The sequence below is a fragment of the Lepus europaeus genome, chromosome 17, assembly GCF_033115175.1.
Source record: "Lepus europaeus isolate LE1 chromosome 17, mLepTim1.pri, whole genome shotgun sequence".
Classification (NCBI taxonomy): Eukaryota; Metazoa; Chordata; class Mammalia; order Lagomorpha; family Leporidae; genus Lepus; species Lepus europaeus.
The window spans coordinates 74,375,304-74,400,297 of record NC_084843.1 but is presented as its reverse complement, the minus strand read 5'-3'; the positions used below and the strand labels follow the sequence as shown (position 1 = coordinate 74,400,297).

At 49.8% G+C, this 24,994-nt stretch overlaps 1 pseudogene; it reads left to right on the top strand.

The window, feature by feature from the left end:
- The first annotated feature begins 601 nt into the window (after positions 1 to 601).
- The window catches only part of LOC133775821 (glutamate receptor ionotropic, delta-1-like), a 236,978-nt pseudogene continuing 212,585 nt past the window's right edge, over positions 602 to 24,994 (top strand).

Sequence of the window (24,994 nt, the reverse complement as noted above, 5' to 3'; positions counted from 1 at the left end):
TGTGAGCACTAATGAGATATTGTAGGAGAAGAACCTGGTGCAGGAGCTAACAGGGAAAACACAATGGGTTTCCTTACCCTGGGACACTTGGCATACTAGGGGACTTCACCATGTGCACAGAAAATAGACTTACAGGATACATTTATTTTGGTGCAGAAATTGTGGACTCTGTGTGTGTGTGTGTGTGTGTGGTGGTGGGGGTTCTTCCAGTTCCTACAAATGAATTTTATGAAAAAAAAAAAAAAAACAAAACTATGCATGGATTTCAGAATTTTTCTCCCTAAACAAACATATCCATTAATCTCCCTTTTCTACAAATGTTTGAAACACACCTCCTATGTCATCCCACAAAGACCAGGAAATCCGCAGGATGGGATTAGCACCAACTGCCGCCCAGCTTTATCCCTGGTGCTCAGAACAGAACAAGCGTCACAGGTGATGTGGGCCAGAGCCTGTGGAATAGAGGCCTGAGTGCATGAACTCAGATATGTTTTCAGAATTTGAACGCAAATACTTGTATAACGTGAATGTCATTAATAAAGAATTTCAGGAAACTCACCGCATTTGAGCAGCTGTGTTGGCAAACCCCAGCTTTCCCTGTATGCAGAAGATCGATGACTCCCAGCGAGAAATTTCTCCTCGGTGTGGGCTGATGCATGCCGTGCCGTTTGGCAGTGTGGGTTTCTAAAATCTTGACCCCGTGGAAACCTTGCTCATCTCTTGCTGGCCTTTAGGGAAAATGGTGAACCATCTCATTTGCATCTCAGTATTATCTGTGAACAAGCAACTACTGAGCTGTGTGACATGGGCCCAGTCCTTTCACCTCCCTGGCCTGAGCTCTTGAGGATGTGTTAGCCTCGATGCTTCCTGGTAGACCTTCTGCAGGAACCATTTGTGGGTTGCTGGTAAGCACGATCTGGTTTTCTTCCCAGGAAATCAGCGATCCCAAGATCCTGGATCTGGTCCACAGTGCCCTCGGCAGGATGACCGTGGTCCGGCAGATCTTCCCGTCCACGAAGGACAACCAGAAGTGTATGAGGAACAATCACCGCATCTCCTCCCTGCTCTGCAACCCCCAGGAAGGCTACCTGCAGATGCTTCAGGTCAGTGTTCAGCCTCCAGGACCATGGACTCAGCCACCGAGGGGGACAAACTCTGAGCTGCACCCTTGGGCACCTGCAGAGCGCTGTTGCCCACCTACTTTGATTCCTATAACTGTGTCCCTTGCTGAAGAGGAAACCAGTTGCCCAGGCAGTGCCTCTGAGTGGCACTGGCAGGCAGTTTTGCCTGTTGCCAGTAGGCAGGCCGTGTTAAGTCCCCGGGTGCCTGTGGTAGTTAACAGTGATGTGCTTACTGCAGAAGCAGATGTCAGTCTTAGGCTGTGGGTTTGTGCGGATGGCTTCATCTGGCTGGGCTGGGGCTGGAGTCTTCCTTTGGGAAGACATCATTTTAAGCCTGTTGAAGGCCCTTTTGGGTAAGAAGCCACTGGCACAGACATGGCTCTTGCAAAAAGTCTCAGAACTTCTCTAACACTTTGCTTGCATGCTGCATCCCCAGCTGGGTAAGGAGGGGCAATGGTGCAGGGCCGTGACCTGCTCACTTTTCCCTTTCCTTCCAAGGTAAGAGGCACAAAATCATCCCTTCATCCACACTGTGGTGTATTGTACTTGGCATTCGGTGGTCGTGAGACCTTAGAATAGAATGAGGAGCTCTGTGCCTTTCCTACGATGTGGTTTTCTCTCTGGATGCTTGCGGGTGACAAGGAGACAGGGCAGAGAGTGCCCTCCCCTGGCCCCCAGGCTGCCATGAATGCACTTTGCCATTTGCTGTTGTGCACAAGAAAACTGTGGTTGGTACCCAGTGGAAGCCACATGACAGGAGGTCTCTTCTCCCACTGGGGTTTGTGGAAATTGCCTGGGAGTCTGTGTGCCATCAGCTCACCACTCAGCACTGGAAGCCATCTTGCCTTCTTTACCCAGACAGGCACAGGCAATGGGAAGCAGAGTTTCAGGATGGAGGTGACTGTGTCCACTGCCTGAGGGCCAGCCTCACCCAGGGACAGCTAGACATGGCTCTGTCAAGGGCTGTGTGTGTTGGGGAGGGGCTCTGCTGGAATCTCGAGTGGGCCGTGGACCTGTGTTGTGTGCCAAAGCCCAAAGCACTGAATCTGTTCTAGGCTCTTGTATTTGGGGGGAGGGGGAGAGGAAATAATCCACAAAGTGAACATGAGATGTGTCATGTCCGTGGTTGGGAAACAGCAGACATGAATTTAGCTGGAGTGATCCCATTCTCCAAGCACCCATGGAGCTTATTAGATGTCTGGGGATTTTTTAAAGGTGTATTTTATTTATTTGAAAGGTGTATTTTATTTATTGGAAAGGTGTGTTTTATTTATTTAAATGGTATAGTTTATTTATTTTTAAAGTGTATTTTATTTATTTATTTGAGTTACAGAGAGAGAAACAGAGATATAGCTTCCATCTGCTGGTTCACTCCCCAAATGGCTGTAATGGCGAAGGGCTGGGCCAGACCAAAGCCAGGAGCCAGGAGCTTCTTCCATGTCTCACACATGGTGCCAGAGGCCCAAGCACTTGGGCCATCTTCCACTGCTTTTCCAGGTGCATTAGCAGGAAGCTGGATCAGAAGTGAAGTGGTGTGGACTCAAATCAGTACCCATATGGGATGCCTACACTATAGGCAGCAGCTTTACCTTCTATACCACTGTGCTGACCCCTGGGTTTTTTTCTAATGTGGTGGAGGTTGACTAAGAGAGTGGTGTGAAAGTCTCTGCAGACCATGGAGTTGAGAGCCCTGGGTAAATGGGTTAGAGTAGAGATCTCTCTCAACGATTTATTTATTTATTTGAAAGGCAATGAGAGAGAGAGAGAGAGACAGAATCTTCCATCCACTGGTTCATTTCCCACAGGGCCTCAATGGCCAGGGCTAGGCTAGGCCAAAGCCAGGAGGTTGGCACTCCCTCTGGGTCTCCCACATTGGGTGGTAGAGGTTCACGTACTTTGTTCATCTGCTGCTCTCCCAGGTGCATTAGCAGTTGGAACTCAAACTGGAACTCCAATATGGGATGCCAGTGTTGCAAATGGCATCTTAACCCACAGCACCACAATACAGCCCCATCAGAGTGAAAAGCTCTTGACGTGGTTTTACATTTTTGGATGCTGCTGGCCTGTTCTGTCATTCTCCTTTCTGGAGTCTGGAAGCAGCAGCAAGGACTACATAAACCCCTCTGAAGGTGTCACTCCCACTCTCCACATGGACTGAAGTAGAGTTAGATACCAAGGTCCAGCGGCCTGTGCCTGATCCCATCCAGCACAGGACAGGGGCAATCCCTTCGCAGGTTCAGACAGAAGGAGGTGTCCCCCTGTGGGGCTTGCATGCCCTAGGAGGGCTCCCCGGCTCTCCCACCTTGAAGGGCTCCAGTCCTGTGCACAAACGTGTCCTCCTTGCCTCTGCCCAGACTCACATCTCCAGTACATTTCTCCCATCCCTGCTTTGTCACACTGCACTCCGTCCACTTAAAGAACAAAGAATGGGCTGCTTTCCACTGCCCAAAGTGGGGCTGCACCTGCTCGGGTTGGGGAAAGAGCAGGTGCTTCTCGTCCAGGTTTGTGGCTGAGGCTGTGCTGTGGACTAAAGGACCCGGGTGGGATTTTTGATGGCACATCTGACCTGCAGGATGCAAAGAGGCTGCCTGTTGGAGGCTGAGACAGGATGGCAGAGTGAGGGAGTCTGGCTGAGGACATCCACCCACCCGTTACTTAAGAGGATAAACAAAGGCACGGCTGAGTGGTACAGCTAGATACCGCCAAATAAGGCAAACACAACATTGGACCTAGCAACCCTGGGACACACCCTACCTCTTTCTGCTCCTGCTGGACCCAGGCCCTACCTGAGGGGCAAGGTTTAAGAGCAACACTGTAGAGATCTTGCAGAGATAGTAAAGACAACAGAAGCAGAGCCGGTGCTAGCTCACCTGAGTTCAGATCCCAGGAACTCTAGTTACTAACCAGTTCTTGAATTATTACTGGTATTTATTTGTCATTTGGTGTCCCAGTTTCTTCCACTGTGAGTTGGGGATTAGAATATTTCCAACCCTCTAGAGTCCTAATGATAATTAACTGGGAGACTATAAGAAAAGCACTCAGAACAGGGCTGGGCTATTAACAACCTCACATCACTGTTACTGAGAGGGTTCGAGGTGGTGTTCAGGGCTTCCACGGAAAGGCTCAACCTATTCATGGCCTCTGTTTCTTTTTCTGGTATGATGTGGTCAATCTCTCTTCCTAAATATAGTTTTTTTAAAATTATTTATTTAATTTGTCCCCTGCACCCATGTGTAACACATAAATGAAGCTCCTAATCCTGGCTTCCTTGTGGCCATTTGGGGGAGTGAACCAGTGGATGGAAGTTCTCTCTCTCACTATGTCTCCCCCCCATCCCCTGTAACTCTGTCTTTCAAATAAGTAAATAAACCTTTAAACAAACAAACAAAAAAGAATGCAGGTCTTGGGGCCAGCACTGAGGTACACCAGGTTAAGTGACCACCTACAACGCTGGCATCCTCTGTGAGCACTGGTTTGAGTCTCAGCTACTCCACTTCCAACTTAGCTCCTTGCTAACGTGCTTGGGAAGGCAGTTGATGATGGTCCAAGTACATGGGCCCTGCCCTCCACCTGGGAGACCCAGAGATGGAATTCCAGGCTCCTGCCTTCAGCTTGACCCAGCCCTGGCCATTATGGCCATTTAGGGAGTGAACCAGCAGATGGACAATCTCTGTCTATTTCTCTCTCTCTCTCTCTCTCTCTCTCTCTCTCTCTCTCACCCAGCCTTTCAAATCAATGAATCAAACTTAAGGGAAAAAAAAGATTGTAATTCTTGGCACAAATTAACAGTCCCTAGAAGCCTCTTTATATGTAAGCCAAACACTTTTTTAAAGAAATCTCTCTCCATTTGTTGCATCATCTTCAGTGTAGGGAGTGCGCTGGGAGAGAAATGTGGATTTATTTACTCATCCTGCCCAGAAGTGACTTGGGAAGCTTGTAGATTCATCTCATTTACAAGCCATTCCCTTCAAGTCTCCTCTGGAAACTATTACAACTTCTTTCTTTCTTAATGGCAGTGTAGAACGCAAACTAATTTCTACTAGCCTCTAGCTGTGAGATTTATCGAGAAGATTCTAACATGTTTAGAACAACCAACTCAAGGAAAAAAAAAAACATTTGTGTCATGGATTATTAACTTTGTCTTGATGAAATTAATGAAAATTCTGTTGGAAATGGAGCTCTCTGGTCCAACTTTAGCTCCTCTCCCAGATGGCTGCTCCTGGGATGATACGTCTTTGTGAGGACCATCAAGAACAGGGTGCTTTTGGGAGCGCATTCGTCTCTTGCCTTGCTGCTGAGCTGACCTTGGAAACTACATCTTCCCCTATTAGGCCCATGGTCAGGGCTCGCTGTGTTCTGTAGCCAACCAAGCACTATTACAGCAAATCAATTTGGTCCCTGTTTAGCAGAGAGAAAGATACCTAAATAAGTAGCTTCTAGTAGCTCCAAAAGTCTGGCATTTGCCAACACGCAGTGCTGCTGTTTACTTTTCCCTACCCAGCACTGTCTGATTTGGGCATTTCTTATTCTTGAATTTTTTTGACAAGTCCGTTTAGGGCTTGTCTGACTCAGTGAGTCATAAAAGCGATAACCGATCCCTGAGAACCCTGTGACTTTGCTATGATTTCACAGGCAGGGGCAGCTGCGCTTGGAGAATCCGTTACTGCTGTGTCTCTGGAACATGGCATTGCCCAGTGAGTTCCTCAGGGCTCCTGCTTGCACCACCACCCCACCAGCTTTCAGATGTTCTCTCCCCGGGGGTGACAGGCCAATGATGTAAGCCCTGTTGTCTGGTCACTGTGGAGCCCGATGATGCCTGGGTTAAGCTGTGCAGGTTAACATGGTGGTGTTATTGTGGAATGCTCCCTGAGCATTTTACAGTTGTTGAATGGCTTGGCTGAATCACGCCTCCCCCAGGCTCACTCCATTAGAGCAGGCCCCGTCTTCCCTGCCCTGCACATCACGATTTCTTCTGGGCTTTCTGTATTCTTCCCAGACTGCAAGGTTTTTTGTCAACCTGTCAGTAGATGCCTTCCTGCTGCAGCTTCCTCGCTCACACAGAGCTACCTTGGATTTCATGTCACTCTCAATAGTTTCCTTAACCCCTAAGACCCATACAAGTGCTAGGAGAAAGGGAAGCTTTTGTCAGAGACACAATTGCACAGGTGGTCTCCTCGGGTGCACCTGCTCACCACGCTGGCTGCAAGGGGGCTGCCTGAGCCCAGAGAGCCTCTGGTCTGGGCAGATGCCCCTCTCCCCTTGGCAAACTCGCTGCTCAGATCTGGCCTCTGCAACCCCTTTGCCCTCTGCCACCATCTGCTCCCTCCCCAAGGCCTGGCCGTGGTGCGCTCTCTCAGGACAGGTGGACCAGCAGCAGTTTGGCAGAGAACTCTTGCCTGGGGACAGATTCCTCGAACTGTGGCATCTGGACATCAGCTTGTGCTCCCAGCTGGACCTTCTGTCAGTGGCTTGTTTGACTTTGGGGGCTGACCAGAGCTGGACTGAGGGTCTGCTCAGAGGTCAGTCCCTGCCGTTTGTCTCTGTGATGTCTCCCTGAAGAGGCCACTTTGCTTGATTAATGATGGAGGGAGGGGGAAATCAGGCTGTCCAGAAACCCGAAGGAAAGGCGGCCTTTCTCAGTGAGAATGTTTTCCGCATCACCAGCTTCGGTGCAGGAGAAGACAATGGATTGATGCAGTGTGCAGCTGGACCTGCGGTTTTGATGCTGGCCTGCACTTACTTCATCTTCCCAAGAATGGTCCTTACCTTGATACAGCAGGTACACAAGAATACCTGGGCCCCAGAGCATGGCATCTAGTGAGGCTTGCTGAGGTCTCAGACTTACCCTGGAGCCCACAAGCATGCTGGGAGTGTTGGGAGGCTGACAGCCTGGCTGCGCATCCATGTACCCTGCTGTACTGTGGAGACCTCTCCTTTGCCGTCTGGTGGGGACACACAGAGGTCTCAGCCTGCTGATGTGCGGATAGGCTTGGAAACTAATCGCTGTCCCCAGGAGCTCTGCCCATTTTATGGGGGCTCATTTTTTTTATTATTTCTGGTCCTGATTCTGTTTCTGGGGACTCAGTGATTGACCAGAGCATCTGCCCTGTACCTGCCCAGATGGGAAATTCTATCAACAAAACCCCCATCCCCACATGCACAGATCACCTGCTGTGCTCTGAAGGCTGGTGTCCTCCCCAGGGTCATAAGCTGCAACCTAACTCTCAAGGTGATGGTACTGGGAGGTGGGGCTTTGGAGGGGTGATTCGGACATGAGAGGGAGCCCTCCTGGAGGGGCCAAAGGCCCACAGAGGGGCTGATGAGGCCACAGTCCTTCTCTTCCACTGCTTGGAGACCCAGCCAGAGGGAGCCAGCCACGAGCCAGGAAGGAAAGGGGCTCTCATCAGACAATGATCCTGCCCCTGTCTGGGTGTTCACCTTCAGCCTCCAGAACTATGAGGAGTAAACTCCTGTGACTTATAAGTCACTAGGTCAGTGGTGTTTTGTTATAGTGGCCCAAGCTGAGTCAGCCTCTGTGTCTCAGAGCCGCCAGGAGCCCTGGTGGCAGGGGTAGGGCGTGGTGTGGGTCCTAGCTGCACAGACTGTCTCTGTGGACCAAACCCTGCTGCTGAGCCCTGCTCCTGTGCCCCAGGGCTCCCTGCCTCTCCACCTGGCTGGCTTCTTTCTCCATCCTCGTCTGCTCCCTCTGCGTCTTGACTCTAAATTCTTATTTTCTCATAAAGATCAATTTAACCGTCTTTCTGGTAGCCTTTGCTCCTGCTGACACAAGGTGTTCTCCTAAATAAAATATAGCTATTGATATGGGATTTTTGGTGCAAACTCAACAAATCCAACCTGGTTTCCTGTCACTGGTGCTTATGTCTGTGATTGGTCTCTGTCCAACAGCCATCTGTGTCTCCTGGGTTTCCAAAGAGCTGCAAGCCCCCAACAAGTGCTCATGGCTTAGTTCTCTCCTCTGCCTCTCGGAAATGTATCCTCTGCTTCCTGTTTCCTGGCTGAGTCTCTGCCTTCTGAGTGAGTGAGTAACAGTGCGGCTGGACGCTCCCATCCCATGCAAAACCAGTGCGGGCTTCTGAGAGGGGCTGGGCAGCTCCCGCGGAGTGTGGGTGTGCATCCAGCTCCTCTGTTGCTCCCAAGTCGGCTTCTGACTGCCATCGCTCATCTTCTAGAAGGGATGTCACTTTGCAAATACCTCCTCAATCTGTTTACCTGGGTGTGGCCCCCTACGAACAGCTGTAGAACTAGTCATTCAACCTTGATGAATCCACAGCCACTCTTTTAATCACTTCTTCATGCCAATAATTACGTGAAATCATTCACAAATGTTCTCTTAATTCTCACCAGCCCCTCAACATTAGGACTTTTAAAAAAAAGTTATTTGTTTTTATTTATTTGAAAGGCAGACAGATACACAGAAACATACATACAGACATTTTCCATTTGTTGGTTCACTCTTCAAATTTGCATTACAGCCCAGTTTGAGCCAGGCTGAGCTCAATCCAGGCGTGTCAAGTGGGTGGCAGGGACTCAGCCAGCACCTGCTACCTCCTAGGGTACATGTTAGTAGAAGGTTAGAGCAGAAGTGGAGCTGGGACTTGAACCCAGGACAGTGTGTGATGCAGGTCTCCAATGAAAATTAACTGCTTCACAAAATGCCTACCCCTGAAACTGGGACTTTTTTTTAAAGACTTTATTTATTTGAGAGGTAGAGTTACAGAGAGAGAGAAACAGGGAGAAAAGTCTTCCATCTGCTAGTTCACTCCCCAGATGGCCACAAAAGCCAGAACTGAGCTGATCTGAAGCCAGGAGCCAGGCGCTTCTTCTGGGTCTGCCACGTGTATGCAGGGGCCCAAGGACTTGGGCCATCTTGTACTGCCTTCCCAGACCATAGCAGAGAGCTGGGTCGGAAGTGGAGCTGAGACACAGACAGTGCCCATAAGAGATACTGGTGCCAAAGGTGGAGGCTTAGCCCACTGTGCCACAGCATGGGCTCTGAAATTGGGACTTTTAAGCTCCATTTTGTAGTGTGTTCTGATTAAGGAGAATGGCACATACAAAAGTCCAGAGGCCTGGTGGAGCAGGGGCAGAGTTCATTGTACCTGAGCCAAGAGACGAGAGGCAAGAAGTGCTGGGAAGCAAATCAAAGGAGCTGTGATCTGGCAGGAGATGCATCTGAGAAAGGTGAGTGGCCATTACCAATTCCCTAGGGAGAGAGAAGGATGCAGTGGGAGGTGATAATTTAAAGAGTTCACCAAGGACTTCCTCAGGTCTGTAACCCCTGAGCCTGCACAGGGGACAGGTCCAGGTGACTATGTACAGAGTTACAGGTGCAGGGTGACGGCTGGCCCTTGTTCTCACCATGTGCTGCCTACCTTCCTCACCTACCCTGCACACCTGGGTGGTCTCATTGCAAAATCAACTATGCCAAATAGCCCTTCAAGTGCAGTGGGTTGTGCAGCTCACTCTTAGGAGCCTGGGTACATACACACTGCGCCTGCCTCCATTTTTCCATTCCGTGGAACGCCCCAGGGAGTGCTATCACCTTCCCATCAAAGGGCAGCCCCATGGCACCTGAGGGTGTGCAGCCCTGACAAACCCGGGACCAGTGACAGCTGTGGCTTTGTGCTGGGGCTGGGAGGGGGCCAGGGACGCATGCCCAGGTGTCCAGGTTAGCAGACTGCACATAGAGTTGGGGATTAGTGCTTAGCATGGCTTCTTTGTCAGCCTTCTGATCCACAAGCTGCAGAATCCAGACATGACTCCTGCACACTTTGAAAGAAGGAGAAGATCTTGTTGCCAGATCTGAGTTCATCTTCCCAGTAACTCCACATTCTGTGTGCCTCACCCATGCAGACTTCCCCAATAAGCCCTCGGCTCACCCACTCTGAAGTCAGGGGCCGCTTAGGTCTGTTGTTTGCCCTTTGCATTCCTTTCTAGCTCTGCTCTCTCCAAAAAATGACAATGTGTCATTTGCAATTCACAGGGGCAGTAAACCAGGGCTGCTGTCTGCACCTTCCCAGGGCCCTGATCACACTGTGTTTTGCTGTGATAAGTCTGAGAGTCTTCAATGGCTTGCTCAGGGTCACTAAACAAGTAGGCGCAGGAGGAGATGTAACTCACTCATTCTGTGAACACTGACTCAGTGTGTGGCTGTATCCGTGCACTGGGGGTCCAACAGGGAGCAAGGCTGGCAAAGCTCTTGGGCCACCCTCCTATGCTGCATGTATGGCAGTGTGAGTCATACTGTATCATAAAGAGTGAGAGGGAAACTGGACTTATAAGCTGGCGTATGTCTCTGGGGTTGCCAAGTGAACCAGCCAGCTCTCTCCTCACTTAGCACAGAGCCCACAGGCTCCCAGGAAGACCCCTGCCCCTTTCTTCTTCCCCTGACTTCATTCCTGGTGTCTCTGACTTGGTTCTAAGTCTTGCTTTGCAGTCAAAGCCCTTGGCCTTGACACTTTGACTTCTCTTTTGGTTTTCAACTTGACTCTGACCTGGGAAGAGGCACTTTTCCCTCCTCTCACTTTGTGGAGCACTGTTCCCAGGTGGTCCTATCCCTGGCTCTCATTTTCATGGACTGAGGTTTAACTAGACAGTATCTACCCTGTCTGGCTGATCTTTGCTCATGAGCTATATGCTGTGTCTTATCTGAGATGGGAAGGAGGGAGGCAAGACTCCTTCAGGCCAGGCTCCTTTCTCTCCCTGTGGTCCATGACCTTAGCCTGAGCTGTTGACTCTTTGTGACAGGTGATGAGTGAGTATTCTTGCAGCTGGGGGCCTCTCTCCTTCAAGACCACCCCTACTGTCTTGGGGGCTTGGTATGACCAAGCTCTGATGCTGTATTCATCCACCTGCCCTAAGGAAAGCCTTAAGTTTACCAGGCTGTGGAGAGGGCCCCTGGTCTAGAGAGCCATTCTCCCATCTTCTCTTGATCTCATCCCCACAGCAGCTCTTCCCCAGACAACTGGATTGTGAAGGCAATGCCATCCCCACCTGCTGCATTTCCCCCAGTGAACCATAAGCCAAAGTCAGAAATCACAAAGTAGGTTACCTAAGTGATGATGCTGAGGTTGGGGGCCAAAGGCATCCACAGATCAACACTAAGGCAGGGACAAATATGGAGACAGCGTATTACCAGGAGAAGGAGAAGGGGTGAGTAGAGTAGATAGAAAAAGTTCCAATGATGAGCTAGAAGGCTTTTCAAGTAGGCTCTGATGAGAAGCTAATTGCTGTTTCGGAAAAGGAGTCTTCCACCCAAGTCAAAGTTGGAGGCAGTCAATCTTTTCTTCTTCCTGTCTGTTTTGTATATTTTTGTTGTTGTGAAATACAGTTAGTGTGTGTCTTCTTAGCAGGAGGTCAGACCATCCATCTGTCTGTCCATCCATCCATCCCCCATATACCCATCAACAACCCATCTGTCCATCCATCCATCCATCCATCCACCCACCTATTCACATATCTATATATCTACCTATATCTATCTATTCATCCACCCCTCTATCATTCTCTCATCTATTTACCTACCTATCTGGTTATTCATCCATCCACTCACCCACCCATCCACTCACATATTTGTCCTTCCATCCATCATCCAGTTATCCATGTATTTGTCTATTTGTCTATATCTAGTTACCTATCCATTCATTCATACATCCACTCACCCAAAAATCCACTCACATATTTGTCCTTCCATCCATACATCCAGTTATCCATGTATCTGTCTATTTGTCTATATCTAGTTACCTATCCATTCATTCGTCCATCCACTCACCCAGCTGTCCACCCACACACCCATCCATCCACTGTTCCTGCTTTATGTGTATCTTCCATGAATTCATTCATAAAATGCATGTTAAGCACCAGCCATGTTCCTTGGTTGGTGCTGGATTCTAGAGACAGCCCTTAGGAAACTCAACAATTGATGAGGTAAGCACATTCATGAACTGACAGTGCAGAATGCATGCACAGAAGAGGGTGTTCTCAGGGAGATCTGGGGGTGGTGGTGAGCAGGGCCTATCTGTGCTTGGAAAAGAGCATTGCTCCAGCCTGCTCCTCTGAGCTGGAATGCATTCATTCTTTACAGCAGACACGCTTGTGGGAGGACTGAAGGCTTCCTCTGGCCTTTCTTAGTCATATTCTGCTGCTTCCTCTCTGCATCCAGACATTTGCTGATTACCTTAATTCACTGAGGCTAGAAGTGCTGGAGGGGAAAAGGTACCTTATGTTGGGTGTTTGTCTGGGCCACAGCAGAGGTGCTATGAGTTCTGCCCTCAGTGCATGAATGGGGGTGGGAGTGGGTCAAAAGGTCTGGGCTGGCCAGCGCCATGGCTTAACAGGCTAATCCCCCGCCTTGCAGTGCCGGCACACCGGGTTCTAGTCCCGGTCGGGGCACCGATCCTGTCCCGGTTGCCCCTCTTCCAGGCCAGCTCTCTGCTGTGGCCAGGGAGTGCAGTGGAGGATGGCCCAAGTGTTTGGGCCCTGCACCCCATGGGAGACCAGGATAAGCACCTGGCTCCTGCCATCGGAACAGCGCGGTGTGCCGGCTGCAGCGCGCCAGCAGCGGCGGCCATTGGAGGGTGAACCAACGGCAAAAAGGAAGACCTTTTTCTCTCTTTCTCTCTGTCTCTCTCTCTCACTATCCACTCTGCCTGTCAAAAATAAAATAAAATAAAAAAAAGGTCTGGGCTGGATAAATAGTCCTCGTGGTGAGTGGGTGCCTGCAAGATCTGTGTGTATCTTGAGAACAGAAATCTTCACTTTGTCAAGGACTCTCAGCATTGAGTTATTCTTTGGGAGAAAAGAAAACCGAAGCCACCTCTTAGTGGTTTGTATTCTCTTCTACTGAAAGCTCCATTCTGCTTGTGTTCCAGAGAGGGAAGGCAGCTGTGCATCAGTGGGGGCTCCCAAGCACTGGGGGGAGCAGGGAGGGGCAGGGCATGGGCCATCCCTGCTCCCTGAGGCGAATGAGTCTCCCACCCTGAGGGGACCAGGACACGATTCTGTCATGATTCAGACAGGGAGTGGGTGCATGTTTGTTGGAACACTTTTCCTCTCTGTTGCTAGTTGACACCTGACAAGGATAAGCCCAGTCACTGCTTTTGCTGCTTCCCATGTTTTGGTGAGCTGTGGTCAGTCACCCAGGCATGTTCTGGCCACCTCCTGAGCATCGACCCACCTCCACCCACTTCTCACACTTGCAGCAGGCACAGCAAGAGCACAGGACAGTGACAGATGGGACACAGCTGTTTAGCCATGTCCAGCCCATGGGGAGACTTCCAGGGAAAGTGGTCGGCTTTGCTTGGATGTGCCCCTGTGGAAATGGCCCTGGAGGGGTGGCATGAGCAACTGGATGGACAGTGCAGAGCCCATGTGTCTGATGTCCTGTGCCCCCTCCTGTACTCCCACCCTGACTGCAGCTTCAGTGGTGGGGGATGAGTTCCACCACTATGTTCTTGTCTGCGGCATCCAGAGTAAGATGTGTGGGGAGGGAAGTGTAGACAGAGACGGAGGCATGGAGGTGTAGGGGTGAGGGAACACGTTGAGGAAGGAGAGGTGGGGGCAGAAGGGGAGACTTCTTGTATTCCGAGGAGCATATTTGATCTTCCCAGGCCTCCTGTGAGGCTGACATAGTCTCCTGTTTCTATCCGGTGGGTTTTGTTTTCCTGAAATATTTTTAGCAGGCTCCTTGCTGCTCAGGTGTTCAGAGACTGGTCCCTGTGACCCACTTTGCTGGCCATTGTCTATGCAACAGTTAGTAACAAGGGGCCCTAACCTGACCGCGGGTGGACGTTACCTCTCCCGCGACCACTCCCTCCTCCTCCGATGCCTCCTTGAGGGCTGGGATGGTGTGAAGGTGACATCTGGGAATGAGTGCACCCTCCTCCTTGTGAAGGCTCTTGCTGAGCTACTGAGCAGGCAGGTGTAGGCCTTCCTACCCCTCCAGTCAGGAGTCTTCCATTACAGTCACCCCTGGATGCACAGGAGGATTGCTCTGCAAGCATTGTTCCAGCTTCTCATCCTGGGCCCATCCTGAGACCAGAGTGGTCTTTTTTTAAGATTTATTTATTTATTTGAAAAGCAGAGTTACACAGAGGGAGGGAGAGACAGAAAAGACAGAGAGAGAGAGATTGTCCATCCACTGGTTCACTCCCCAAATGGCTGCAATGGCCAGGGTTGGGCCCAGCCAAAGCCAGGAGCCCATAGCTTCTTCTGGGGTTCCAAAATGGTCTTTTCTGAGGCCAAGTTGATCACCAGCTGTTTGGGCACAGACCCACCAGTGGTGACCTTCTTTCTGAAGTCACCTTATTAGTCCTCAGCACATAGCCCCCACCCCCATGGCTCTGCCTGGCCCTGGCCCTGCCTGCCTGTGGATCCTGCCCATCCTCTCTGCTTTACCTGTTGACAGTCTTGATCTTGAACTGCCTTCAGTTCCTCTGACCCAGAGTTTGGCCAACTGAGGCCATGGGGGTGCACCCAGCACACAGGCCATTTTGATAAATGGCATCTTATTACGCGTGGCTGTGCTTACACCTTCATGTCTTATCCAGGCTGCTGTCAGGTTACTAACAATAGAGTTGAGTGATTACAACAGAGACAGCAGCACCCAAGTCTTTACTACCTGGTTCTTCAATGGAAACTTTGGTAGGTGCTGCCCTAAGTGGCCCTGCCCCTTTGCACCTTGATGCAAATGCTGTGCCCTCTTTATACTGCTCATCCCTCATCACCTGAGCAGGTCACCTGCCCAGGTGCATGTCTCAGTCATGGTGCTCGTCTTGCTGGTCTCCCTCAGGTTGTACAAATCCACCTCCCACTCTCATACCTGTTGCAGGGATAAGCCTTATCCTACTCAGCATCTCAGCACCTGCCTGGGCTGTCGAATGAACACCTGGAAGCCACACCTCAGCGCTGGGGACCATATCTTAGGGTCGGAGTCCTGCACCACCCCAGCTTTCTGTGTCTGGAAACGCATGAGCTGAAGGCATTTCATTTCCTCTGTCTTTGCAGATCTCCAACCTCTACCTGTATGACAGTGTTCTGATGCTGGCCAACGCCTTTCACAGGAAGTTGGAGGACCGGAAGTGGCACAGCATGGCAAGTCTCAACTGCATACGGAAGTCCACCAAGCCATGGAACGGAGGGAGGTCCATGTTGGACACAATCAAAAAGGTGTGTGCATGGGGACACCTTTCCAGACCAAGGTGGGAGCAAGGGACCACTCCTCACACCCCCAAGTCTTTGCCAATCCTGCAGCCGGCCTGCAGCTGGGCCCTCTGGGTGGCTATCCCAGGAGGGGCCTTCCCAGGCCTCTCTTCTGATCAGTCCTCCTATTGTAGCATTTGAAGGCTGGGTGAGCTGGGGCCCATGGATAGTGTTGTTCTTATTATTATCTCCATGCTAACATGAGGAGCTTGGGCTTCAGGGAGATGTAGGAGCTTGCCAAGGTTATGGGTAAACAGACTCTGAAGGCAGCTCTCTGTGCCGTGCCTGTCAGATACCCCTCCACACAGGCTGCCTCTCTGCATAGGAGAGGTAGTTTCACTGGGCCCTGCCATAGGTCCTTGGTGTATGTGTGTGTGTGTGTGTGTCCTCTACGCTAGTGAAATGCCCCATGTGCTGGAGCCTGGATATAAAAAGTGAACTCAGAAATCCATGCAAGACGTGTTTGAGCGAATTGGCTTTCCGAGGCTTCAGAGGAGCGTTTAGGGAAATCCATAGTGTTTGGAGTTTTTGTTCACCATACACTGTGTGTGGTTTCAGAAGCAGAGAGCAGGTTGTGATGTTGGTTTGAATTTACTGCAGCCCACAGCAGAGCCCAGGCCTCTTCCTGGGCCAGTGCAATCTCTGGAACTCTCCAGGCTCACAGAAGGGAGGCTGCTGAAGCCCCCTCCCCAGGCTTGAGGAGAGAAGAGGCCTGCCCCAGCTCACTAAGCCACCACTGCCTGCTACCCCTTTGGGAGCAAAGGCAAGGGGGGAAAGCTCATGACAGCCAGGCTGTGTCAGACACTGGGTTTTGGATGTGGTTTCTCCTTCAGTTCCCACAGGCTCTATCATGTGAGCCTGACTGACTTTAGCCTGGAGCAGGCAGATAGACGATGACTTGGCCAACGTGGCCCAGGTGGCAATGCCTGGTGGACTAGAGCTGGGCTTTCCCTTCCCACACTCATGCTTCTGACCTGTAGGCTCTTGGTCCTCACCCCCACGGTCCTGACCTGTGGGTTCTCGTTGCCTTGTGACTTCCTCTTGCAAAATGGAGACCATGGGTCAGGTTGCAAGAAAGCATTAACACTCTGGAAAGTCGGGACTCAAGCTGTCAGTCCTGCACAGTGCTTGGCTCATAGAAGGGTCTCCTCACATATTGACGACATGAACAACATGAAGACAAGTCTTCAGGGATGTCCCCTGCAAGCAGGTGGCCTGGGAAGTACTGATTCTGTTCCATGGCCCAGGTCTGCAAAAGACTCTGTTCTTGTTACAGGCTGCCCTCCTCCAGGCCCTGTCTTGGTGGCTGCATTCTTTGTGCTTCCTAACCTTTGAGACTGCCCACCCTTCAGTGATCTGTCCTTGTCTCCTGCAGGGCCACATCACTGGACTCACAGGGGTGATGGAGTTTCGCGAGGACAGCTCAAATCCCTACGTCCAGTTTGAAATCCTGGGCACGACCTATAGCGAGACATTTGGCAAAGACATGCGTAAGGTAAGCTAGAGGCTCCCTGCCTCCCAATCTTCTTACTGCAGTGCCATCGAAGACAGTGACAGCTGTGTGGGCCATGCGTCCCCAGCAAGTGGGAGCTGGAACAGAAATCCCTCTGCCACTCATGGTGTTGAGGCTGGCATTATGGGGGCATCCTGGAGAGGAAGCAGAGATGTTTCTAAACAAACAGCATTGCTCGTGCACTCTGTGAGTACAGCAAGGGCCCCTGGTAGCAACTAGGCCCTGCTCCCTGAAGCTGGAAGGGCCGCCTGGAAGCTGGAAGGGGCAGAATGATTCCCAGTGTGGTGGAATCAGCACAGAGTGGAGAGCGAGTATGAATCGTGGCTGAAGCAGGAGACAGAGGTTACAGCCAGAGCTTCCTCCAGATCCAAGGATGAGACAGGGCCACAGACGGAACACTGGACAGCAAGGAGGGTGGGAGGTGGGAGTGCTGGAGCCATGAGGAAGTGAGGAATGGGCTCGCTGAGTAACTCAGGTGAGGCCCGGTTCTAACTGGATGCTGATGCAGGTGGCACACTGGGCAGTGTGAAATGTTGCCTCTTGTTTTTCCTCTTGGAGGTGCAAGACAGTTTGTTCAGGATCAAAAATATCATTAAGTGGCCTTTTAATTCAGAGTGGGGACCCTCCCTCACACCCCAGAGGGGAGGACTGTGATGCCAAAGTCAGTAAGATCGGGGACCAGCAGGTCCACATGGCAAGCAGGGGGCTGGGATAATCATCCAAACATTGACATCAGATGGGCTGGTCACTCTCACGGCAAGCCATTGTGGACCCATAGTTCTGTACAGGTGGGAGCTGTGGCTGCCACCCCAGGGCCTGGCCAACCCAGCTGGCTTGGATGCAGGAGGACCATATGTGTGTCAGGGCTAGAGACAGAGTGTTCATGGTCTAAATGGCCCATGGGGATTCCAGCTTCTCAGGAAAGAATGAAAACATTCACTGGTTGACACACGTGCAGGCACAGGGTCATGTAGTCTCACACTCATTCTCTCTTTGTCTCTCTGTCTCTTTGTCCGTCTCTCTCTCTCTCTCTCTCTCACACACACACACACACACACACATTTCTACACCCTGGGGAGGATGATGTCTTCACTAATGGCAATGCCTGGGAGATGTAAGCTTGCAAGCAATGAGCTCCCAGCAGGGACTGGAGATGCTCATCAAGAGCCCCATAGCATGGCCTCCTGGCTTGGCCAGGGGCAGTGGAGGGGCAAGCAAGGGTTAAGTGATGTTTGGTATTGAGAGTCCAGTTGGGAGACTTCCTTGGTTTGCTCCTGTAGGACCAGGGCCAAAGGAGGCGTGTATGGAGCTGGTGAGAGCTGTAGAGCAAAAAGAGTGTGCAAGGCTCATCGGTGATGTCAGAGGCAGGGGACTGGCTCCCAAGGGAGGGGCTGGAATCGCCAGGCCCCTGTGTGATGGGGCAGGTGGGGAACACCCAGCTCATCATGCACTGGAAGATAGAGTTGTAGGTTGATCATGTGAGTGCTAGGAGGTTCAGTAATTGGCCACGGTACAAATGCTGACACACAAGGGTCAATGACATTTCAGAACTCAGCACTGCATTAGTGGCGTCATCGTGGGGGTTGATGACTACCTGGTGACATCCTGGAGAGCCAGGGGTCCTGCTCTGTCAGTGGGAGTCCGGGTTGGCCTGTGATGCCTTCTAGGGATGCCCAAAGCTTGCAGCTCGGGCTGTGGGCTGCAGATGGGTGGCCAGCATTGGGCAGAGTCATGACCTCAAGAGAAATCAGCTTGCACTGGGACTCCCACCTGGTCAAGGGAAGCCAGTGCAGAGAGGAATTCTGTCCACCACTGAGGAGAGTAAGGAGCTTGCAGAGTGCAGCGCCCTGCTGAAGTGACCATTCCCATCAGCCACAGTATGTGGGCACTGCCTGCATCCCTGAGTGTTCCTCCAGGGTTAGGGACAATCAGGCCTTGCCCACTGGCTCCTTCCCTGCCGCCCACCTGCTTCATGAAGCTCGGCTTTAACTGCAAGGTTCCCATGGATGTTGGCTGGGGTGGGGTGGGGGAGTTTCCTTTGCCTCATTTCTAACACCCAAGCCCCTTGCCTGGCCCCAGACTGCCCACTCCAGGTGTCTGAGAAGGGCAGGTGCAGTGGCCTCCACGTCCTGTCTCAGGTGTCTGGGCCTTCCTTGTTGCCAAGGCAACAGTCCTCAAAACCCCCGAAGCCAATAGGAGCCAGAATCTCCAGTTTGAGGAGCTTCTGAGCAGGAGGTCTGTGTGTGATTGAGTTGCAATGGAAGCTGATTTTCAAGTGGGTTTTATTTTTAAATGTCTCCTTTTGTCATTTTAAAATCTGCCCCTAATAACTGCATATCCTGCTTGTTATCTGTGTGCCTGTCAGCTTATGGCTGTGAAGGAGAAGTTATCTGGGAAGCAGGGCATGGGATTTGCCGTAGCCAATGTCTGTGATTCAGGCCCAGGGTGCATCGAGAACTGGGTGGGGGGTGTGGTTCAGGATCAAGCAAGGGAGGGCATTCGGATGGGGCTGGGGGAGCATCACAGGCATAGGACAGGCTTTCAAGGTGGGGCTGAGCTGGGGTTCCTGGTGGTGGATGCTGGGAAATTGGTGTGACTTAAAGGATGCTCCCGTAAGAGATAGCAGCTGAGGATGAGTGGCAGATCTGGGGGTAGGGTTAGGGTGCTGAGTACAAAAAGGCAGTGCCGAGATCAGCTATGGAGGAGCCCCCCTGAAGTGGCCCCTGATGCAGAGCTGCTCGAAGGCCCCATGTTCTGACTGCTGAGTGCTGCCCCGCGGGGCAGGGTCAAGAGTGCTGCACAGAGATGATGCAGATCCCGTGCAGAAACTGAACAGAACCATGGGAAATTCAACCAAACAAACACCAAGGAGTTTCTTTAAAATTCATGTCAAGAGGAATCATCTCACTTGGGGAACAAATGGATATTTTCTTAAACTAAGTGCCCTGGGGGGCCCTTGGGGAGGGTGAGTCACCCAGACATTTTAGATGAAGTGGCACCGGGAAGTTGTGGGTTACTCAGCCTTCTCACGGGCGGGAAGGCGTGGGTGATTGTCTTTCGCTGCAGGGTGCTGGGCAAATACTAATTAAATGATTGCATCCAGGAAATGCGTTCTTGTGGAGGGAGTGCCAGATGGCAAAACCAAGGGTCAATGTCGCCGGCTTGCTGGGGAGCTCCAGGAACAGTGGTAGTGGTCTCAGGGTTGTACTTGGAGCTGCCCGGCACAAGCCTGCCACCAGGGGCAGGATTTGCAGTGGAGTCACTTCTGGCTCTCGATGGCGTTCTCTGGCATCCATCCTGCCAATGGTGTGCACCTTCCTCTGGGACACTCATGTTCTCAGAAGTGTGATGAGAGCTCCAGAACTTTCTACTCCCTTTGAGCAGACAGCAATCCCCAGAGGAGGGTCCTGTGAGGTTGTCCATGCAAATGTCCTTCACACGCGACATGAGCTGGGACAGATCTGTGGTAGTGGAGTCCTCACAGAGGGAGGAGTCTTAGCATCTGTTTGGTGTGGGACAGGAGAGTGGAGCAGGAGCTACTGTGCGCCCACTGTGTATAAAGGTCCCGTTAGATGTGTGTTGTCTCATCGACTCAGGGGCCTTTGTGTTGCTGCTGGGCCTGCCTCTCCTGAGATTCTGCAGCCATACCTCCTCTCTGAACCTTCCTCAGATGGAAGATGCAGGTGCCGTGAGCTGCTTGTGGAATGGAGGGGGTCTGTGGGTCAGCGTGATGACCCTGGGCAGCACTTGGAACCCACAGGGCCCTCACTAAACCTCTCAACCCCAGACTGCCAGAGCAGAGACACTCAGGTAGGCCCTAGGACCAAGCCTTCTGCTTTACAGGGCCTTGGGCTTGAACTCCTCCCCACCCCAAGTGCAAAAGCCTGCTTCATGCAGCCCTGACAGGCACAGCTGGGATCACCAAGCCCTGTGCTAGACCAGAGTCCTGGCCCCTTCCGCACCTGGAAACAGGTGCCTACGGCTCATGAAAACTGAGGGCTGAGGGATCCGGGGAGCCTCAGCCTGGCGGGATTTTATTTTCATGACTGTTTTGCTGTTGGGATGATCCGTGGAAGAACAGTTGTCCTTTAATGCCCAAGCAGACTTGCCTGGATTGAGACCCCATTAACAGCGCTGAGGAAACATGTTTGTATGACCCTTTTCTGCCCTAATGACACCAGCTTGGGAGACCCATTCCATTCCCCTAACTCAAGGTCCCTGGTTCAGTAAAACCCTGGGAAAATTGCCAGCTGCCTTCAGGCCTCTTGAGTTTGATTTCCCGTGAGGCAGCCACCTGACTGTGGGCGCAGCAGAAGACAGTGGGTCTCCTGGGGCCAGAGAGGGGGAAACAGGCAGCAGGAGTACCCAGATCACCTGTGCATTTGCTTTCTGTCTCATGTCCAGAATGAATGCCAGCCTGGTGTGGCAGGAGAGACCACGGCTGCTTTTTGCTCCTTTTTATGGAGGATCGAGATGGGACCGAGAGAGGCCAAGGAAGTATTTAGTCCGGGACGTGCCTGCTTTTCTCTTGCTCTACAAAATTTGGCCAAGCAGGGACTCATGAGAACCTGCATATACTAAACAGTCCTGGAAGCACATGTGTAGTGGTTGCAGGGGACCCCGAGGCTCCTGTCACAATTGTCTCCGTCCCCAGCATCTCCATGGTTTTCTGCACAGTTGCCTTTGGGAACCTGAGGCACAGAGACTGAAAAGACCCAATTATGCAATTATGCAGTGCTAGGAGCATTTGGCCATGCTGGGGCTGGAAGGCAGACTTTCTGTGAGTGTGTGTGTGTGTGTGTGTAGCACAGCAGCCCAAGCATCCTTTCTGAACTCGAGATGGTGTCTCACTCCCCTAGCCCACTTTCCACAGTCTCTTTCAGTTTCCTGGCAGCCAGCCAGTCTTGGGGCTCCACGATCCCCTCCCATTGGCCCCACAGCCTGCTGAATTCTTGAATTCTACCGCTGCCCTTGGCTCAGCCTCTCCATTCCAGCAAATTACCTAGGGCAACGAGAAAGCTGCATTCTCCTTTGCTAGTTGAAGATGCCTCTCCGGTCTTCTCTGTCGATTTTGATTCTTCATGAAAGTTGGCTTTGGACAGGAATCAAATGCCCAACTTGATGTCATGTCCCTGGGAGGGCCTTGTGGCTGCGGATCGTTCTCAAGTCCTAATTGCTTATCATGCAGTGATTGCCACGCCATAGGACCCCGGTCCTCCCTGGCCTTTGGAAGTGCGTCATTAACATGCTCTCCCAGACCTGCCACCGTGCATTACAAATCATCCCTACCCTGGCGGGTTCAGAAGTTCCATGCCGTGAGGCCAGGTTGCAGAGGTGCCTTGCACAGGGCAGGCTGTCTTTGGTAGCGACACTTCGCCTGGCGGCTGCAGGCGACCAGCAGTGCCTGAGGGGTGCCGTGTCTCTATTAAGCTGCTCCCAGAGAGACCCCTGGCTGTGCACAGTGAGTTGCGCAGGACTCATAAACTTCAGTCTCCTCGTGGATTAACATTCTCGCAGCGTATTCCCTGAGTAAAATGTCAGCCATTTGGAACCCTTGTGCAAGAACTGCTTTTGACAGAGCTGAGCAACAAAACAAACAGGGCTACAGCTTCGGAGGGAAATCAGGAAGCAAAGATGCAATAGAGTATTTCATTCTGAGGATCATTTCATCTGGGCATGCGCATTTCCAGTAGAATGTTTGGAAAATACAGATAAATGAAAAGAAGAATATAAAAGTCAGTTCTGATCTCTCAACCAAGAAATAAATTCTGCATGCATTCCTGGTGCATTTTATGTCTTCTCCCCACCATACCTGCAGAGAGATCTGTATATTTATCCAGTTGCTATTTATTGTACACACATTTTGTATGCTGACTTTCCCACTTAAGGCTATATTGGGAGTATTTCCTCATTTCTTTAACTATTCTCTACAGCGATGAGTTTTTAATGGAAGTGCATTACTCAACTTACAGGGAAACGTCCTTTATTTTAGCTTCCTATGTGATGAATATTTTGGCATATCACTCCAGAATAGTGCCATAATGGAACCCCAAATATATAAAATTTTAATTATATCTATATTTATTTTATTTTATAAGAAGTAGAATTGCCAAATCAAGGATAATAATTCTGTTGATGCACTTGATACATATTTTCAAATTGATTATAGAAAGGCTCTATAATTTTTTAAACATTTATTTATTTGAAAGGCAGAGCAACAGAGAGAGAGGGAGAGAGGCATTTTCCATCCACTGGCTCACTCCTCAAATGGCCACAATAGCCAGGCTGAAGCTAGGGGCCTGGAAATCCATCTGGGTTTCTCATATGAGTGGCAGGGAACCCCATACTTGGGCCGTACTCTGCTGTTTTCCCAGGTGCATTAGCAAGTAGCGAGATCAGAAGTGGAGCCGCTGGGACTAGAACCAGCACTTGGATATGGGATGCAGATGTTGTAAGCAGCACCTTAACCCTCTGAGCCACAATGCACCAGGCTCATTAATTTTCATATCCACTAATAGTATACAGAGATAACTATTACAGCTGGTGCTCAGAAAACTGATTGACAGATTAAAAATGTTTGCTAATTTGTATCAGTATGTAGGAAAAGCTAATGAAGTTGCATTGCTTGTGACATTGTACCTAAAAATATAGTCATTGGCCATTTATGAATTATAGTGTAATCTACACCCTTTGCATGTTGATATTGGGGATGAAATTTTTCTTGTCAGTGCATATAGCTTCCATTTCAGAATAGAACTGATAGTTGTGTCAAACAGTCTGTTGCTGTACATTATTTGCCCTTGAATTAGGAACAGTATTTTCTCATAGAGGCATTTAAATTTTTATAGAGTCCAATACTTAACTGAAGCATTTGTTTTTTTTTATTTTTATTTTTAATGAATATAAATTTCCAAAGTATAGCTTATGGGTTACAATGGCTTCCCCCCTCCCATAACTTCCCTCCCGCCCGCAACCCTCCCCTTTCCTGCTCCCTCTCCCCTTCCATTCATGTAAAGATTCATTTTCAATTCTCTTTATATACAGAAGATCAGTTTAGTATATATTAGGTAAAGATTTCAACATTTTGCCCACATAGCAACGTAAAGTGAATAAACTACCATTGGATTACTAATTATAGCATTAAATAGCAATGTACAGCACATTAAAGACAGAGATCCTACATAATTTTTTTTTTCAAATTAATTAATTTTCTATGCCATTTCCATTTTAACACCAGGTTGTTTTTTTTTTCATTTCCAATTCTCTTTATGTACAGAAGATCAATTCAGTATATAATTAGTAAAGACCTCATCAGTTTGTGCCCACACAGAAACACATAGTATAAAAATACTGTTTCATTTGTAATGTTTTTCCACGTTTGCATTTTTAGGGCATCTTTTTTCAAAATTTCTGCTTTATTTTGTTTTTTAAAGATATTTTTATTAATGACTTATCTAATATTTTTTAAGTGATAAAGATTTAATAACCATGTAACTTGAGAATTAAAATCATATAAGACACATCAACAGCTAAAAATGAATAACAAAAACATAATGTTGTCTTTCCCTAAATCTTAAAAGAGAGAGAGAGAGAAACAAGAAAATTGTCTTGAATTCCTGCTTTGCTAATGATTTTGTAAGAATTGGTATTATATTTAGTCAAAGGCTATTTTGTATCTATCAAGATACTGTTATTTATATTTTTATTCCCCTTAGTGTGATAAATAATGTTGATTAAGATTTTTCCTTTTTGATTCTGCTCATTTCTATAAATTCCACACCATATTCTTTTGATTAATATCCTATAATAAGTTCTAGTATTTGCTAAGGTTGAGACCTTCTAATTTTTCTTCCTTTTCAGAATACTATTTTTTAAATTTAGCTTCTATTTTGAGGTTAACACAGTTCATATGTATTTGTAATAAATAATGCAGAGGGATATAGTATACCCTCTACTCAGTCTCCCCCTCGGACAACATCTTATGGTAATATTGAACAATAACACAACAGGAATACTAACATTAATAACAGTGCAGGAATCTGCGGCAGAGCCACATTTCCCCAGTGTCATTCATGTGTGTCACTGTGTGTGTATTTCGTTCCACTCAGTTTCATCATGTGTAAGTGGAGGTAGCCACCAA